At 49.3% G+C, this 19,360-nt stretch overlaps 1 protein-coding gene across 1 annotated transcript in view; it reads left to right on the forward strand.

The window, feature by feature from the left end:
- LMNTD1 (lamin tail domain containing 1) overlaps positions 1-19,360 on the forward strand; it is a 1,301,017-nt gene that overhangs the window by 325,609 nt on the left and 956,048 nt on the right. The window lies entirely within an intron of this gene.

Genomic DNA, 19,360 nt, shown 5'->3' on the forward strand with positions numbered 1-19,360 from the left:
TTATCAGGCTGGGAGCAGGAGAGGAAAGATGAGTCATTAACTTGGGGTGAGGGCCATGTGGCTTTCTGATGAACTGCAGAGAACAGGGGGGTGGGCGGGTGACAGTTCCTGGGCAGAAATGCAGGCCTATAAAAATGTATTTTTGTCGTGCTGATAGAATTTTCCTTGTACAAAAGAAAAACTACCAGGTGTGTCCTGTGAAGGTGTTTGCCACGAGATGGCAATGTTAAAAACCAATGGAGTCCTGTTAAAAATTATTGTTGATTGAAAAATACTTTTCCTCAGACCCTCCTTTTGCCATAGAGTGGCGAATACTTTAGGAAATGTCAATGTTCATAAGGCCATCTGTTCCTTGCAGGATCATTACCATCATATTGGCGTTGTGAATGTTTGATGGCCTGCACACACATTGTACAGAGCACTGGCAGGTACTGAAAACACAAACAGCAGAAGACCAGGATAACTACTCCTAATGCAAGGAAGATGAGGACCCTCCAACCCCACTGGGCTCTGCACGAGTCGGGGTAGGAGTCAGTGATGTAACTGGATGGAAGATCAGTAAGAGCCAACCAAGGATAGATAGGAGGAGGGAGACAAGCAGCGTCACCACGGTGACCATGAAGAATTTGCTATGCCAGAGACTGACATCTTGTTTCCGGATTCTGCCGTTTTGGACGGCTGCCATTGTGCTAAGCCAGGGACCTTTTGTGGCTGTATGTGATTGGTGGTTGCTTCACTGGGTGCAGGTCCAAGGAGCCCTTAGCCTGACACACCAGCACTACTCTGAACTGGGAAGATCACAGCCCTACAGCCTATCAGCACTTGGTGAAGTCAAGGGCAAGCCTTCCCTCGGGTGCGTAAGTTGCATCAGTCGGAAGTACGGACAGTATGGTCGGGAAACAATTGTCTTTGGTGTTGAGCAGAGTTAAGGGAGGGTTCCACCCTTCCTTTCAGTATGCTGTCACTTTCTGCCTCCGTAGATGTAGAATGCAGTCTGGCATCCCTGAATGGGCCAAACTTTGGGACTGTTTCTGTTTCTGAGTCTCCTTGTCCTTCTCTCACCCACTGATCATAGGGGAGGGGCAGGGGCAGAGGCACACGCCTGCAGTGAGACGAATGTACCTGGTGATAAAGAGTATGAAAGGTGTTCATTAGACTGTACAGATAATCAGTTAATACAGTGTATTTAATATCAGACTATTTCTTTGGACTTGGTATACCCCATACATTAGCTGGTCCACCGAATACCAATTCGTATTCCCTTTGCACTGATATGGGCAGGGCCATGGGCCATAGAGACAACTGGGGGGACATGACTGTCTGGTAACATCCATTGCCTCCGTTCGGATATACGCACCCAACATCCCTCTATCTCTTTCTCTGCCAGATGCTCCTCCCATGTGTGCAGTTCTTTTTCAGTGGCATGAAATTGAATCTTGACCACACTCTGACTAGTATTTTCCAACATTCCTCTTTCCACCACCCATCTGGCTGGTCCTGTCACAAATATTCCTTCTGATTTGCTCAGAGCAGTTGGTCTTGCTGTTTGGACTTTCTCAATGTCCTCTTGTCATTCCTTCAATCAAAAGCTTTATTTCTCGCCTTTTATATATAGATATTTTTGTGTTTTTGTACAGTGTTGCAAGCTGCTTTTCAGTACCTGCAAAGGGTTTTGGAGGGCAAGAATTAGACAGTGCTTACAAACTAACAACACGAGTCAACAACTGTATTGTTGGTCAAGAAGTTTTGTCTGTTTGCCACACTGCCTGTCAGTGAATGTGCACCGATGACTGTCTGTGGAACTCTTTAACAACTCCTCTGTTGCTTCCTTTCCCACCAAGAACATTTCAGGCCAGCTCTAGGTCATCTGTGGCACTATCAATCAGGTCTGACTTTGTAACCATCAACAATTTGAAAAAGCTCTCACGGGAATGAGTAAACTCGTCACCAGAGAAAGCGTTAAAATGTGTGTTTTAATCTTGTAGTGAAAGTTGCACATTATACTGGCCTAGTCTGCAATGAGCATCAGAGTATTCCAAGTACAGTAATAGACATGTTTCAAAGCTAAACTTCGTGTGTGTGTTTAGAGAGGTTTAGCAAAGGTCGCCTTCAGGCACCATCAGTCTTGGTACATTTAATGTTGGGTTTCTTTATATTTTACCCTTGGTCTCCGACAGAAAATAAGTAATTTCTCACTGAATCAGAAACAGAGGTAAGGCAAACCTGGAAACTCCAAAACATTGTCCCAGCATTGTGTGCTCTGTTACACATCCCTCTTTGCCAGGGTGGAGTTGTGGGAACTGTGTGAACAGGGATAAGTTCCACAAACTCAATCAGACAGAGTTAGGAAGGGCATTCCTCCAAATGTCGCAATTTGATCTACAAATGATGGAAAGGGTAATATGCCCCTGAGTATTTACATGACATGGGAGGAAGTTGTTGGTCTTTCAGGGCAGGGCAGTTCAGAAGCGTGAACCGGCATAAAAATCTGAATAAGCATATTATGCGGAGCAATTTCAAAAGCAAAACCTGATTAAAGAACTGCGCTATTGCCCTGTATCTTCAGCCAAAACCTGACTAGAGCTACCTTACATGCACAAAGCTCCTGACTCCGAGATCATATCGTAACTGCTCTTTTCTGAGCTTTTCTGAACCAGGCTCCTATAAATGTGGTGATTGCTTTTCTATTACAGTATTGTTGTCTCCCTCTCTGTGGATATTGTGAGGTGAAGGGGTTTGTCTCATTGTCAGCAGCCTTCCCCGGCTGACATTAAGCAGGGTCTATCTCCTTTGTGGAGCTGTCCTCTTAATGTTAATTGTCCTCCCCTCCCATTGTTTCCAGGGTTAGTCATCTGTTTTATCACACTTCTTTAACTGTCTGCAGGGGAAAGAGCAAAGGGCAAAATGGTTCCTGTGGGATAAACACTGAAGCATTAGTCGAAGGCGCCAGAGCTGCCAGATACTATTAATTTGTCCCTTTTTTAACACAGATAACCAACTTTCAAGCCACTCAGATTTGTAACTCGACACCCGTACAGACCCACATGCATGCATTCATGTATTTTTTTTTTGCATTTTTATATAGTGCTAGTCAGCCAGGAAGGGTTTACTGCTCTGTAAAGTTGACAACCAGAAAGGTGGACTATCTCTTTGAAGTGGATCAATGAAAATAAAAGTCAAAAGTAAATAAGCGAGGTGGCTTGGACGGCAATGAAGACGGTCGTCTAGGTCCATCAGCTCCGATGCCCTGAGGCAACTAAAGCGGATTTACACTAGCCAAACTCGACAGTTCTAACATCGGAAAGGAAATTACTGCATCGGAAATACCAGGCGATAAGAAGGGCTCCAGGAAACAGAAGGCAAGAAGCAGCCTCCGGAGAAAATAGACACTTCTCGCCCGCAGCACGAGAGAAGAGAACAAAGGCAAAATGGCGCCCAACAGCCCATAGAGAGGAGACGGAACCCTGCACCCCAGGACACGGAGGGTACGAGATGAGCTGACTCTGTTCCCCTACATCACAAGTTGTCAAACGGCACGCTAGAAGGACGATAGCAAGGGGAAGCCACCACAGAGCGTACAGCCCCCGCAAGGCGAGACGAGACCAACGGTGCGGAAGCACGCTTATCGCGGCAAAATAAGGGGGACACGAGAGAGTCAGGGCAGGCCTGGATAAAGCGCCCTAAGCACCTCCAGCAACCAGGATTGTCGTCAAGGAGACAGCAGCAACAGCAAAAGAGATCCTCCACCGCAAAGCAGAAAGCGAAACCTTTTCCGCCATTACTGGAAGGGACTCCTGGCTACGACGAAGAAACAGGAAACAGGAAGCAGAGATACGGAAGCGAGGCGGTATCGAAGCGGAGAGCAAGTCCGATGAGCCCAGCGCCAGCGCCAGCACAGAGGAGCTCAGAGGTGCAAGTGGGCAGGCGCCGCCACATCGCCAGCGCATAGGGTAAAAGCGGTGCAAGGCAAGATGCATCGGGAGTAGCGGACGAAGTGAGGAGCAGTGAGCTAAACAACAGCCAATGCCCATCAGCTAGCCACAGGTACTTCCAGTAAACGGTGGTGTGGTAAAAGACTAACGAGGAGCAGGTATACAACACAAGGGGGCCAAACAGCCCATAACGCCTGTAAGCTGACTAGAGTGTCTGCGAGCCGATCACAAGCAAGATCGAGCAGCCACAAGACACACAACCCGCCGACTCACAGAGCCAAGGCGAATAAGCAGGACAGCGTGTGGCAAGCCACAGGAGTACAGGAGCACACTCCTGAGTGAGTGAACAAGGCGGAGAGGATCAGAGGAGGGAAACGGGGGACATCAGCTGACCGTAGGCGACCGCAGCCGATCACATAAGCCAAGGCTTACTGGGTGGCATAGCGTGAACCAAGCTCAAGGGAAGGCGAACGAGACAAGGCACGCGCTGGCAGGGGCTAAAGCGAAGACAAGGACTCGGAACATTAGAGAGCCAAGCCGGTCCCGTACACACAATACAACAACTACAGCCCCGGCTTCAAGATCTGAACCAGCCAAGGCACTAGCAGAGACGCAGAAAGAAGGAAGACTGGGCAGCGTCCAACTGAGAAGAGGGATAGGCACGATGGCAGGACAAGAAGGGAAGTCCGCAAGCGACCAAAAAAAACTGAGGAAGGAAAACCCGGAATCGCCTATGAAGCTGAAAGCCGAAACGGCTACCCTAGAGACCATCCTAAAAAAGATTAATGAGGTGAAAGAAGTGGCGAAAGAAACTAAAGTCACAATAGACAATATGCAGCTGGAGCTAACAGCGATACGAGCCGATCAACACAGCACAAACACTAGGATTGAAGCCGCTGAGGGGAGAATAAGCGAAATGGAGGACACAATGAGTAACAACACCAAAGCCACAGCGGAGTGCTCAAAGATCACTAAAGCCATACAAAAACAACTGGCCGAACTGGAGAACCGGGCCAGAAGAGGCAACATAAGGATACTGAGCGTCCCAGAAGGAACAGAAGACAAGGCGGGTTCCTGTGCAGCCATGCTAGAGGAAGTGCTGCCAAAACTAACAGGCTTGAAATTTGACAGGCAGTTCGAAGTTAATAAAGCCTATTGGGTGCCAGCAGGGAAACCCACACCAGGAAAAGGCCCCAGACCGATAATCTGCTGCCCGCTCAGAGCTGACCATACTGACGCCATCTTCACATTCGCCAGGAAAAACCAAAACTTAACTTGGGCGAGCAGCAAGATAGTGCTAACACAGGACTACTCCAAGCCAACTGTGGAGATCAGAAAGGGTTTTCTAGCCATGAGAGACACCCTACGCAAAAGGCCCCTCAACTTCAGCTTCGCAGGCCCAGCGCACTTCAAGATCACAGACAACTGGCGGACAATGGTCTTTGACGATCCAGAGGATCTGAGAAAGTACATACAAGAACAACCAACAGAAGAGATGGAGACGAAAAGCCCAGGAGCAGTAAAAAGAAGAGCCTCGCCGAACGATGCGGACAATCGGAAAAAGGCCGGGAACTTATGTACGCTTACATACAACTACTACCTCACCGATGTCTACCTCAAAAGGGAGCTTGCAGGGCCCCTAACCAAACTACAACCTATGATCTTTGATCTTTAGCCAATGCACGGCAACTCGATGCAAAAGTCCCCTCAACAAAAGAACTGAAAGGGGGCAACAAGCAACAAACATGCACAAATGTACATTTTACCGACCACTACCTCACAGGCGTGCCTGAAGAGCCCCTAACCAACCGAGGGGAAAGTGGGCAAACCACAGCGATCTACCTCACAGACAGCAATGACCACTGAAAAATGAACTGCAACCAGAACAAAAGGGCACCCTGAAAAGGGATCGAGACATGCACAGCCTGACACCTCAAGCGATCATGGACCAAATTAGGAAGGCACCATGAAGAAGTGAAGAACCGTCAACATAGCCTCAGGGACCATGCGGAGCAAAGGAACTTTGTCGTCGCACACCCACTCAGCAAGTAAGGGGGGGAGGGGGGCACGAGGGGGGGAGGAGGGCGCGGGGAGCACATACATGGGGTAACTCTACTTCTTTTTTTCTATCTTTCTATCTATCTATCATCCACACCTTTTATCAGGAGATGTCAATGCAGGAGAGAGAACAGACAACTACATGCAAACGAGGAAAATGAGAGAACCCAGGACAGTGAGGCACACAGAATGAGTCCAGACATAATGCCAGATGCACAACACAGCAAATGACACACAACAACCAAACCAAACTCACCACTGATATCAAGATAGTGTCCCTGAACGTAAAGGGTCTCAATCACCCGGTGAAGAGAAGTACAGTCTTAGAATGCCTGGCGAAACTCAAAAGCGACATATATGTACTACAAGAAACAAGGCTAGAAGCAGAGAACATAGGGCGACTCAAAGCCAGCTGGATAGGCGAAGTAATAGGATCACCCGCACAGAACAAAAAGAACGGGGTTGTAACAATAGTAAGCAAGAAATCAAAGTTAGTACTGGGTAGCTCACTGGCGGACACAGAGGGCAGAATGCTGGTGACCAGTCTGAGGAGAGGAGAAGAAGCACTACACGTGGCCACCATCTACGGCCCTAACACTGATGACAGACCCTTCTGGGACAGAGTGGGAGAACAACTAAACACAATGCCACCGGGAGAGCTTCTAGTGGTAGCAGGGGACATGAACCAGGTCCTTGACCCAGCCATCGATAGGCATCCACACAGACCAAGCCAAACATCACAAAAAGGCAATATCCTAGGGAACCTTTGCACCAAACTAGATCTCAAGGACCCGTGGCGGCTCCAAAACCCGGATGGCAGGGAATACACGTTTTACTCAAAACCCCACAACTTCTACAGCAGAATAGACTACATCCTTATATCAGACACACACACCCACCTCAGCGACCACACGGAGATAGGGCTACAAACCATTTCAGACCACTCACACATTAGTGCTGTCTGGGAAGCACAACGAGAAGCCAACACGCAGATGGCGGTTTGATGACAACCTGCTTAGGAACACAACAGAGAAGGCAGAAATAGAGACAGCAATAAAGGAATACCTCGCAATTAATGACACCCCTGAAACGGACAGGAACTCACTCTGGGACGCCCTAAAAGCCACAATTAGGGGGACAATACTCGCCATCAAGGGCAGGCTGAATAGAGAGAGGAACAAAAAGATTGCAGACCTAGAAAGAGAAATCAAACACTGAGAGACAGGGCACATAGCGAACCGGGAGGATAAGAACACCCTCACAACGTTAACCAAACGGAAATACGAACTGAACAGAATCCTTAGTGAGAGGGCGGGAACTTGGATAAACAAGTATAAAGCCGTCAACCTATGCACAGCAAACAGGGCAGGGAAAAATCTTGCATCCTACCTCAAGTGCAAGCAGAAACAACACTCGATAGCAGCCGTCAAGGACGGAAATAACACATCCCAGACGGCAAACAAGGAGATACTTAGGGTGTTCAAAGACTTCTATGAACAACTCTATAAAAAAGACACCAACCTATGAGACGACGGAGGCAAGGAACTCCTAGAACAAATATCTACGCCAACTCTAACGGACGAGGTAGGGAGAGCCACAGCCAGTCTCAAAGACAACAAAGCGCCAGGGCCAGACGGCTTCACAGCTGGGTACTATAAACAGTACCTCCACATATACAAGCCCACAATGACGGAGGTCTTCGCGAACTGCGTCCAGAATGGGCGCATGACACCATCAATGGCAGAGGCCAACATAATAGTTATACGAAAAGAAGGCAAAGACACACAGCAGGCCAAAAACTATAGACAAATCTCACTTATAAATGTAGATTGTAAAATCTACGCTAAAATCCTTGCAACCAGGCTCAACGCACACCTACCCAAGCTCATACACTGCTCGCAAGTAGGCTATCTTAAAAACCGCATGTCCCACGACAACACAAGGCTGCTATGCCACATAATAAACCACTCCTCCAAAAGCGGCAATGCAGCAGTGATGATAGCCCTGGATGCAGAGAAGGCATTTGATTGAGTGTCCTGGCCGTTCCTAGATCAGTGCATTCAAAAATTTGGGCTAGGCCCCAACTACAGGAAGATGGTCCTGGCCCTTTACAATGAAGCCAAAGCGCGAGTGGTAGTCAACGGATGGACATCTGACCTACTCTGCCTAGAACGAGGAACGCGACAAGGGTGCCCACTATCTCCAGCCCTGTTCCTCCTAGCGATAGAACCACTGCTAAACATGATAAGAACCAACACAGACATAGCGGGGATAACCAGTGGAGGGGAAAACTTTGAAACTGGTGGCCTATGCGGACGATGTGCTAATCATCACTGAAAATCCTGAGAAATCAATCAAAGCCCTGATGGACACCATAGAATAATATGCACAGGTCTCGAGATACAAGTGAAACAGGGAAAAATCAGAGTGCAAACACCTAAACGTCCACACCACAAAGACGGTACTAGGTACATCGGGGCTGACATGGCAGAAAAAAACCAGCAAATACCTAGGCCTCCTTTTTGAGAGGGACCTCAAGTCCACACTAGACCAGAACGAACAAGCCATACTACGTAAGATCAAGGAAAGAGTAGAAGGATGGTCACCCAAATTCACCACATGGTGGGGAAGGGTGGAGACGGTCAAGATGATGCTCACGCCAATAGTGAACTACATGCTCAACATGCTGCCGCTGGTTAACACGGAGGAGGCAAACAACACCATAACAAGCACATCAGCGCACTGCATAGCAGGCAACCAATACCTCTGGTGGCGCATAGCTCAGTAAGGGGCTGCATCACACCAACAACTCAGGTGTTAAGCACCCCAAACAGCAGGTCGAGGCAAAGCCAGGAAGGCAAAAGCAAATACATATACATTAGGCCAAGGCAAGGAAGCACCCACAGACCAGCAACTGTAAGGGAACTGGCGGAGACTAAGACAAAGACTAGGACTAGAACAGTAACAGAGCCAAGTCGCTTTTGAGACACATCCCTACTATCATCGAGTGCCAACCCAAGCAGAACCGGAAGCCCCGTCAAGCAACAAAGAACAGGAAGGCCCATATCGCACCAAATTAGGAGAGGGTTCGAAACAATGGCGGGCAAGGACGATAAAAAGATCACCAACGACCCCAAAAAGAGCAGGAACGAATACCCGGAGTCCCCGGGCAAGCTCAAGAACGGGCAAAACAGCGAAACAATCACGATGGAGACACTCCTGAAGAAAATAACCGAGGGCAACGACTTGGTAAAAGCTTCAAAAAAATAGTAGACAACATCCAGATGGAGCTAATAGCCATAAGGGCAGCACAAAGCAAAGCCGAGGGCAGAATAGACGAGGCGGAGAAAAGAGTCAGTAACCTGGAAGACCTCACAAGAGTAACCCACAAAGACCTTGGCATTGTCATCAGGAAAACGAACACCCTGGAAAGGATCCAGGCAGAATATGACGACAAGAGCAGGAAGGGGAACATAAGGCTATTAGGAGTCCCAGAAGGAGAAGAGGACACGCCAGGATCTTGTGCGGCAATGCTGGAGAACCTCCTACCCAAAATCACGGGACTAAGATTCGAGAGACCCTTTGAAATCGAAAAGGCATACAGAATCCCTGCGAGGAGGACCCAAAACAGCAACAGCCCGAGACCCATCATATGCAAGCCACTGAGAGGCAACCAGACAGACGCCATCTTTGCCATAGCCAGGAAGGGCCAACCGATACTTATGAACGGCCAAAAAATAACGATAACGCAAGACTACTCCAAGCTGACAGTAGAAACTAGGAAAGGCTTCCTGGCCCTACAGGACAAAATGCGAAGAGACAACATCACCTTTGGCTTCGTCGGACCAGCCAGAATGAAAATAACAGACAGGAACAACACACTCATCTTCGACGACCCCAACAACCTAAAAAGATACCTAAGAGGTCCGGAGCCAGAGAGCATGGAGTCACAAAGCCCGGGAGCAAAAAGAAGGGCCTCATCGGACGCGGCGGAAGGCGGAGATGAATAAAGCCTAAAATAGATGAGAAAACAACGGAACACTTGCACAAGCCCAGAAATGTTATACCTGCGCAGCCTTTTGAACTCAATCAACGTATCTACCTCAAGTGAGAAAGAAGACGCCGCAAACGCCCTGAGCTGGGTCGCAGCTAGCACAAGGAGGAATCGCAACTGTATCTACCTCAGTCTCCTCAGGGAAACACAAGCGTAACAGACAATGCCAAACAGAACTTAATGCCACAAGCAACGACGGAATAGAAGGAAGCGCACAGACCAACTACCACAGAGCAATGCAGCAAGCACATATCCTTTATTGCAGTGTTTTTTTCGTTTCCTTTTGAAGGGGGAATACTAAATAACACTATGCAAGGACAAGTGTGACAGGGGCCTCTACCGCCTCCTCAGTAAATATACAGACTTGGGGGGAGGGAGAGAAAAGAGACTCTTGCTGACACACGCTCACATTTCTAAATGCGGGGGAAGGGGGGTGGGATGGGAGGAGGGAGGAGGGGGGAGAATGGGAGAGCACGAACGATCACTACAGTACAGAAGCATGTTTTACTTTCTATATATGTCTTTACTATCTCTATTTTCCTACCTCTACCCACCTCATCTACCCATAGCACAAGGGAGGGTCTGCCCAATGAACGAAGCAGCTTGACGAGACCCACAGTAGGCTTAAGCATGCCACCTGACGATCTACGCACGAGAAGCGACACAAAGAAACCACCATGACAGCGCCGACACAACCCCAACCATCACAAACCAAGCAAACACCAAATCTGAAGTTGGTGTCCCTAAACGTCAAAGGCCTTAATCACCCAGTAAAACGCAGGAAAACACTTGACTACCTGGCAAAACTGAAAGGAGACATCTACGTACTACAAGAAACTAGACTTTCACAGGAAGAGGCTTTACACCTGAAAGCGAGGTGGATAGGGGAAGTCCACTGCTCTCCCGCCAAACTCAAGAAACGGGGAGTAGTAAAAATAATAAGCAAGAAAGCCAACATGACTACGAACGCCACGTCCGCAGATGAGGAAGGCAGACTACTAGTGACTAGTCTGGAAAGAGGAGAGGAGCCATTACAGGTAGCTAACATATACGGGCCAAACTCGCACGACAAAGAATTCTGGGAGAAGACCACTACTAGACTATCGGAAATCCCACAAGACGACCTTCTCCTCGTGATGGGAGACATGAACCAGGTCATGGACCAAGCAACGGACAGACACCCACACAGGATAAGCCACGACACCCACAATCCAAACATTCTGAAGAACTTATGCACCAAGCTCCACCTCACGGACCCGTGGAGACTGCAGCATCCTGACGCACGTGAATACAGCTTCTACTCCCACCCACACAACTCCTACAGCAGAATTGACTACATCCTAATGATCAAAATATACTCCCACCTGATCGATCACGCCGAAATAGCACCCATAACCATCTCAAACCATGCACAGATCACACTCTCAATGAGCGGAAGACACAATGAACATGCAGCCAGCAGATGGAGACTAAACGACGACATCCTGCAAAACCCGAGCAACATTAAAGAAATTGAGGAGGCCATAAAGGAATACCTAGACATCAACGACAACGGCGAGGTGGAAAAGGATACCATCTGGGACGCACTAAAGGCAACCATCAGGGGGAAGCTCATCAACATCAAGTCCAGAATGAACAGGGGCAGGAACAAGAAAATAAAAGAACTGGAAGATCAGGTAGGAAGCCTAGAGAAAGGTCACTGCGCCAACTTATCAGACAAAAACACCTTAACAGACCTAACAAAGAAAAAATACGAGCTGAACAAAATACTGAGCGAAAGAGCAGGCACCTGGATAAACAAATATAAGGCCATAAACCTATGCTCAGCCAACAAAGCGGGGAAACAACTGGCCTCGTACCTGAAAGCAAAGCAGAGACAACACGCAATCGCAGCCATAACGGACAAAAACAACAAATCACAAACAACGAACAAAGGTATCCTAGAGGTCTTCAGACAGTTCTACCAAGAACTATACAGTGTGGATAAGAGCCTAGAGGACGATGGGGGGGAGAACCTGCTCTGCAGAATCAACCTGCCCACACTCTCAGATGAGCAAAGAGAGACACTCGAAGAGACCATTACAGACGGTGAGATCGATGCAGAAGTCAACCAGCTGAAGCCAAACAAAGCCCCAGGCCCAGATGGATACACCGCAGCCTTCTACAAGAGATTCCTCTGCCAACTGAGACCGACCATGGCAGGAACGTACACACATTGCATCCAGGGAAGCAGAATGACGGAATCTATGGCAAAAGCCAATATCATTGTAATCCCCAAGGAAGGCAAAGACCCACAATTTCCACAAAGCTACAGACCTATATCACTCATCAACGTAGACTGCAAAATATACGCAAAAATACTGGCAAATAGACTAAACAGGGTGTTACCAACACTCATCCACAACGCACAGGTGGGCTACATCAAAAACAGACTTTCACAGGACAACACACGACTGCTCAGCCACCTCATCAACCAAACAACACACAGTACAGAACAGGCGGTCATGATAGCACTGGACGCGAAGAAGGCCTTCAACAGAGTATCCTGTCCCTTCCTAGATGCATGCATGCAGAAATTTGGCCTGGGTACTAAGTACAGGACAATGGTCATGGCCCTGTATAACAAACCGAGAGCCAGAGTCGTGGTGAATGGGGGCACATCAGACACTTTGACACTAGAAAGAGGCATGAGGCAAGGCTGCCCCCTATCACCCGGACTTTTCCTGCTAGCACTCGAACCACTGCTAGCCATGATTAGGGACAACAAGAACATATCTGGCGTCACAATCAAAGACAAGACGGTGAAACTGGCTGCATACGCAGACGACATCCTCATCACCACCACAAAACCAAAGACATCAATCTCAGCCCTAATGGACACCATAGGAGAATATGCAGCCGCCTCAGGATACAAGCTCAACAAGGACAAATCTGAGTGCAAGCCAATGAACGTACACACCACTAGAACTGTTCTGGGGCAATCAGGCCTAGCATGGCAAACAAAACCACTCAAATACCTAGGGCTACTGTTTGGGAGGGACCTAAAAGACACCATAGAAGACAACAAGGAAGCAACCTTGAAGAAAATAAAAGAGAGACTAGACCTCTGGTCGCCCAAATACATCAGCTGGTGGGGCAGGGTGGAAACAATTAAGATGATGGTAACGCCGGTGGTAAACTATACACTCAGTATGCTCCCCCTAGCCATGACGGAAAACTTTCACAAGAAGCTCGACAAATTATTGAACAAATTCCTATGGAGAGACAAAAGACCAAGAATAAGCCTACATAAACTGAGACTGACAAAAAACCAGGGTGGACTGAACTTAATGAACTTCAAACACTTCCAAACAGCCTGATTGGCCAAACAAGGTCTCTTCTGGATCACAAACACCCAAGACTACGAACCAGAGTGGCTGAAGGTAGAGAGGAACATCTTGGGAGGACTAAACCCGATAGCACTACTCACTGCAAACAAACACCCCCTCAGACTAAACCCTATCATCAGACACACCAAAGAGGCCCTCGTGAAGTTAGACAAACGTTTGGGTCAACGCATCAGAGGAACAAACTGGGAGTCAATCTGGCACAACTCGAAGATACTCTACCAGACCAAAGTCCTCGACAACGAACTAGGGATAAAGAGTGGAATCACAACCCCAAACCAGCTAGAAACGAAGAACGCCCCACTCACCTTTCAGAACCTCCAACAGCTCAACAGCCTCCCAGATATAGAGCTGTACACATTCCTAAAAATAAAGACGGCCATAACAAGGACGAACCTAAGCAAAACACCACCAACGATAATCAAATACATGGACAACCTCAATGCCACAGGCCACCACACAGCAAAAATATACAAACTACTAAGCCCCCAAAAATCCATGTTGAATAAAAAGTGATGAACACCTGGGAGGATCTAGTGAAAAGACACCTGAATGACGAAGAAAAAAGCATACTATGGAAATCAGCCACCACCAACAAAGTCACACCACAACTGGCGCAAATGAAATTTTGGCTCCTCCACAGAGCCTACTGGACCCCCGCAAGGCTCCACAAAACAGGCATAAGAGACACAGGAACATGCTGGAACTGCGAAAAGGAGAACGGTAGCCTGGAACACCTCATCTTCGAATGCCAAAAAGTCAGGAACTTCTGGAAGAAGGTAAACAACTTCACCAACGACGTGTTAGACAAAGACATACCAATCGCCTTCGCTGGTCTGGCCACAGGGTTCATGACACACAGCCTGGAAAACAAAGAGGAAAGAGACCTAGTTGACATCCTACTAACAGCGGCAGTTAAAATCATATTAACAAACTGGAAAAACACTGCCAAAGCCACCTTCAAAAACTGGATTAACTGGGTCACCTTCCTCAGAGGCGCGGACAACATCACAGGCAAATACTCGAAAGAACACAACGCCAAAAACGGCATGTGGGAAGCCCTCGATGCATATCTCGAACAAGCCTGACCCCCCCCTCTCTCCTTTTTTCTTTCGGTCGGGGGGACACCGCGCACAAAGGAATGTTAAACCAGGGAATATATGATACATAACCTGGTGGCAAGTCTGCCCATCCCGTACATACCCCCCCCCCCTCTTTGTCTTTTTTTTTTTGCATACTCTGTACTGTCTGTATCTGCTGATATGCATACCTATATTTTAATTAAAAAAATTGGAAATTAAAAAAAAAAACAGATAATAGATACCAGCGGGTTCCTAAAAATCACCTCGCTTGCTTGTCTTTTGCAAAGGACAATAATAGCAGAATCCTACAGAACAGACACCAGCGGGTTTCTAAAATTCACCTCGCTTGCTTGGCTTTGGCAAAAGTCAATATACATACAGAACCATACAGACCAGACACCAGCGGGTTTTAAAATTTACCTCGCTTGCTTGGCTTTTGCGAAAGTCAATAACAGAACAGACAGACTTGGTGGATGATCAGTTCACCCTTACCTTACAGGGGTAGATCTCTTCTGCAGACGTAGCGCTGTGTCCTGCTCCAGAAATTATTTGCTAGGGGACTCCAGCGAGAAGGCCATCCAGTGGCCCAGACCGGGTGGGGAGGAACAGCGGGCGAGTCGTTCGGTCTACCGGAATACAAGAATTCCTCGGGTAGGGCGCCTCCGTGGGAGTCTCTCCGTGTACCCCCTCACATCCACATGGCCTGACCTCCGTACTCGTGGAGTCCCTGTTCGGGCCGCCATTTGAAAAACCTGAATAACCCACTTACAGGGTCTAAGTGGCGGGGGAACCGCCCAAATCTTCCATACCCTTCATACATAGTAAAAGGAGACACAGGAGCCTTCGTCTGCAGGAGGAACCCAGATTTGTTCAATAGCCCGGGCTATGGAACAGAGTCCCAAGCTAGTCAGAGACAAAACCCAGGAGGCTGCTACTTCACTCGGTAGCTTACATGCCTTTAATATGTTTCTTAGTACATTAATTTGGCTGTAAGTCCATTATTCACTCAGGGCAGTGTTTGTTATTGATTAGCTGGACCCAGGTGGTGTTTGTAGTCAGTGACCTGGTCAAGGATTGGTACACAGAGCATTGTCTACTCTATGCTTGTAGTTGGTGACCTGGTCAAGGCTTGGTACACAGAGCATTGTCCACTCTGCTTTGATCAGAGCTCTTTCTTTCAGGTGATTGTTCAACTGCCCGATACAAGTCGGGTCTTTCAAGTCATTGTTTGCCCACCCTGTGTTCTCATCCAGCAAGGACATCACCGTCAGCCACGCCACCGGACTCCACGGGACGGAACACAGCTGTGTCCACTTCAGCTTCAGTAGGACCACGATCCACCACCACCAGCAACAGGTTGCACGCAGAAGCTGGAACAAGATCACAGCCGACCAGCTCGCGACTTCCCTGAGCATGAACCCTCCCACCAGCGCAACGAACCCAAGCCAGGCAGCCACCAACCTCGCGAAGTGGATCAGCAACTGCGCAGACGACCTCGCCCCTCTGAAGACCCCGCCTAGCAGACCCAGCAGCAAGAAAGCCCCATGGTTCACCGACGAACTCAAGAGCTCCAAGAAGAACTGCCGAGCACTCGAGAAAGCCTGGCGCAGAGACCCAACACCGAGCAACATGACTGCCCTCAAGCTCGCCACCCGAAAACACCACCAACTGGTCCACGCCACCAAGAAAACTGCATTCAAGGAACGACTGGACAACAACGCACACAACAGCAAGGAACTCTTCAACATCGTTGAAGAGCTCTCCGACCCAACGCCGGAAACAACGACATCACCCCTTCGCAAGACCTCTGCAACTCCCTCGCCTCCTACTTCCACAACAAGATCGCGGACATACACAACAGCTTCAGCACTCAACCGACGCACGCCACAACTGAACCACCGCCCCCCACCATCACCCTCCGTGCCTGGACCCCGATCAGCACCGAAGACACCATCCGCACGATGAACTCCATTCACTCCGGATCTCCGACCGACCCCTGCCCTCACCACGTCTTCAACAAGGCCGACGCTGTCATCGCACCCCACCTGCGGGACACCATCAACACCTCCTTCGACACCGCTACCTTCCCGGAGAGCTGGAAGCACGCCGAACTCAGCGCTCTACTAAAGAAGCCATCAGCCGACCCCACCGACCTCAAGAACTACCGCCCCATCTCACTGCTCCCGTTTCCTGCAAAAGTCATCGAGAAGACCGTCAACAAGCAGCTGGCCGCCTTCCTCGAGACAAACGGATCCCTTGACCTCTCGCAGTCTAATCGCAGCCACCGACGACATCCGAGCCCAGCTCGACAACGAAGAAACAGCGGCCCTCATCCTCCTAGACCTCTCCGCGGCCTTCGACACTGTCTGCCACCGTACCCTAGTGCGGCGCCTCAGCAACGTCGGAATCCAGGAGAAGGCACTGGAATGGATCATCTCGTTCCTCACCGGAAGGACACAGAGAGTCCGCCTTCCCCCGTTCAGATCAGAAGACACCGAAGTCATCTGCGGCGTTCCTCAAGGCTCCTCGCTCAGCCCAACCCTCTTCAACTTCTACATGAGCCCCCTCGCAGCCATCGCACGCCAACACAACCTCAACATCATCTCCTACGCCGACGACACCCAGCTGATCCTCTCCCTCACCAACGACCCCGCCACCGCCAGAGCCAACCTACACGAAGGGATGACAGACGTTGCCAAGTGGATGACGAACAGCCGCCTGAAACTGAACTCGGACAAGACGGAAGTCCTCATCCTGGGATCTTCAGCCTCCGCCTGGGACGACTCCTGGTGGCCCCCCGCCCTGGGCAGCGCACCCAAACCAACAGACCACGCACGCAACCTGGGCTTCATCCTGGACTCCTCCCTCTCCATGACCAGACAAGTCAACGCCGTCTCCTCGTCATGCTTCAACATCCTACGCATGCTATGTAAGATCTTCCGGTGGATCCCCACCGAGACCAGGAAGACGGTCACCCAGGCCCTCGTCACCAGCTGTCTGGACTACGGCAACTCCCTCTACGCCGGAACCACCGCCAAACTCCAGAAGAGACTCCAGCCGTTTCAGAACGCCTCAGCACGACTCATCCTGGACATCCCCCGTCGCAGCCACATCTCCGGACACCTGAGAGATCTGCACTGGCTCCCGGTCAACAAGAGAATCACCTTCCGTCTCCTCACCCACGCACACAAAGCCCTACACAACCAAGGCCCAGGATACCTCAACAGCCGCCTCAACTTCTACGCTCCCACACGCCAGCTTCGATCGACCGGCCACGCCCTCGCCGCCGTCCCCCGCATTCGAAGAGCCACCACAGGAGGAAGGTCCTTCTCCTACATGGCCGCCAAGACTTGGAACTCCCTCCCGACCCACCTCCGCCTGACCCAGGACCACCTTGCCTTCCGGAAGCAGCTCAAGACCTGGCTGTTCGAGCAGTAGCGGACCCCCCCCTCCCCTAGCGCCTTGAGACCCTCCGGGTGAGTAGTGCGCTATATTAATGCTTTGATTGATTGATTGATTGATTAGGAGCCGGCAGTCAGACCATTGTCTAGATATACCTGATCAGGATGTCAAGGGTGTGTTATCAGGCTCGGAGCAGGAGAGGAAAGATGAGTCATTAACTTGGGGTGAGGGCCATGTGGCTTTCTGATGAACTGCAGAGAACAGGGGGGTGGGCGGGTGACAGTTCCTGGGCAGAAATGCAGGCCTACAAAAATTGATTTTTGTCGTGCTGATAGAATTTTCCTTGTACAAAAGAAAAACGACCAGGTGTGTCCTGTGAAGGTGTTTGCCACGAGATGGCAATGTTAAAAACCAATGGAGTCCTGTTAAAAATTATTGTTGATTGAAAAATACTTTTCCTCACAGGTTTCTGTGGCCTGCTTGCAGAGGGAACAAGCATTGAGCAGGATGCATAGGGTAAGTTCTGTTTTTTTCGTGCTCTTCTGAGTGGAAGTGGCGAGGGATTCAGGGCGGGCTGGAGGCCCTATTTCGCAGGAGAAGTGGCAACTGTGGGCAGGTGAAACGTCCTTTGGTTGATTGCGGGGAGGAAGTGCAGCAGAAGTTGCTTCTGTGTACGGGATCCAGGGACAAGAGTTCCTGGGTGGTATAGTGGTGGGTGGCGAGAGGGCAGGAGGAGTCCTTCTGTGGGGCACGGTCCAGGCACGTACAGTCGCAGACTGGCTTGCTTTTGGTGCGTCTTGGATGCACCAGTGGCATAGCCGGGCTGCAGCCTCCATTAAGTAGGTTCTGGGGGCCAGGACGGGCGCTGGGTGGCAGGAGAAAGGAAATGGCAGGAGGAGGGAAATGGCAGGAAGAGAGAAGAAACAAGTAGAACAAGCATTTACAATGCAATGGTCTCGGCATCGTTAAAGTTAGAGCTATTGGCATTGCTCATGACATTATTCTTATTTATGTTTTTGTTTTTAAAACATATAAATAAATGGCATTGTCATTTACAATGCCAATAGCTTACTCGCTCGCAAATGCGAGACCTATTGCATTTGCAACCAAAATCGACAAGAGAGAAAGGGTATGAATGTTCACTCTTATACCCCTAGTTCTAGTAACTCAGATCAACAAAAGAGTGAATCAAAAACATATATAGCAACCTCGTACTGAACGCCCGAGATGCAAAGGAAAGAAAATGGATGTAGTAATACATACATAAGGGAGTGGGACACAACCAAGTGATTTTAAGAACCCTCACTCACCACCTGGTGGTGACATGCTTCATCAACGGGTTCCCACTGGAAAGACAGAGTGTCTTTCCAGTGTGCTTCAACGCCTGGTTACAGCAGAGCTGGATCTTGTGAGTGTTGAGGGTGTGGTTGAAGCCAAATTCAGCTT

Source organism: Lissotriton vulgaris, chromosome 1_1 (assembly GCF_964263255.1).
Source record: "Lissotriton vulgaris chromosome 1_1, aLisVul1.2, whole genome shotgun sequence".
NCBI lineage: Eukaryota > Metazoa > Chordata > Amphibia > Caudata > Salamandridae > Lissotriton > Lissotriton vulgaris.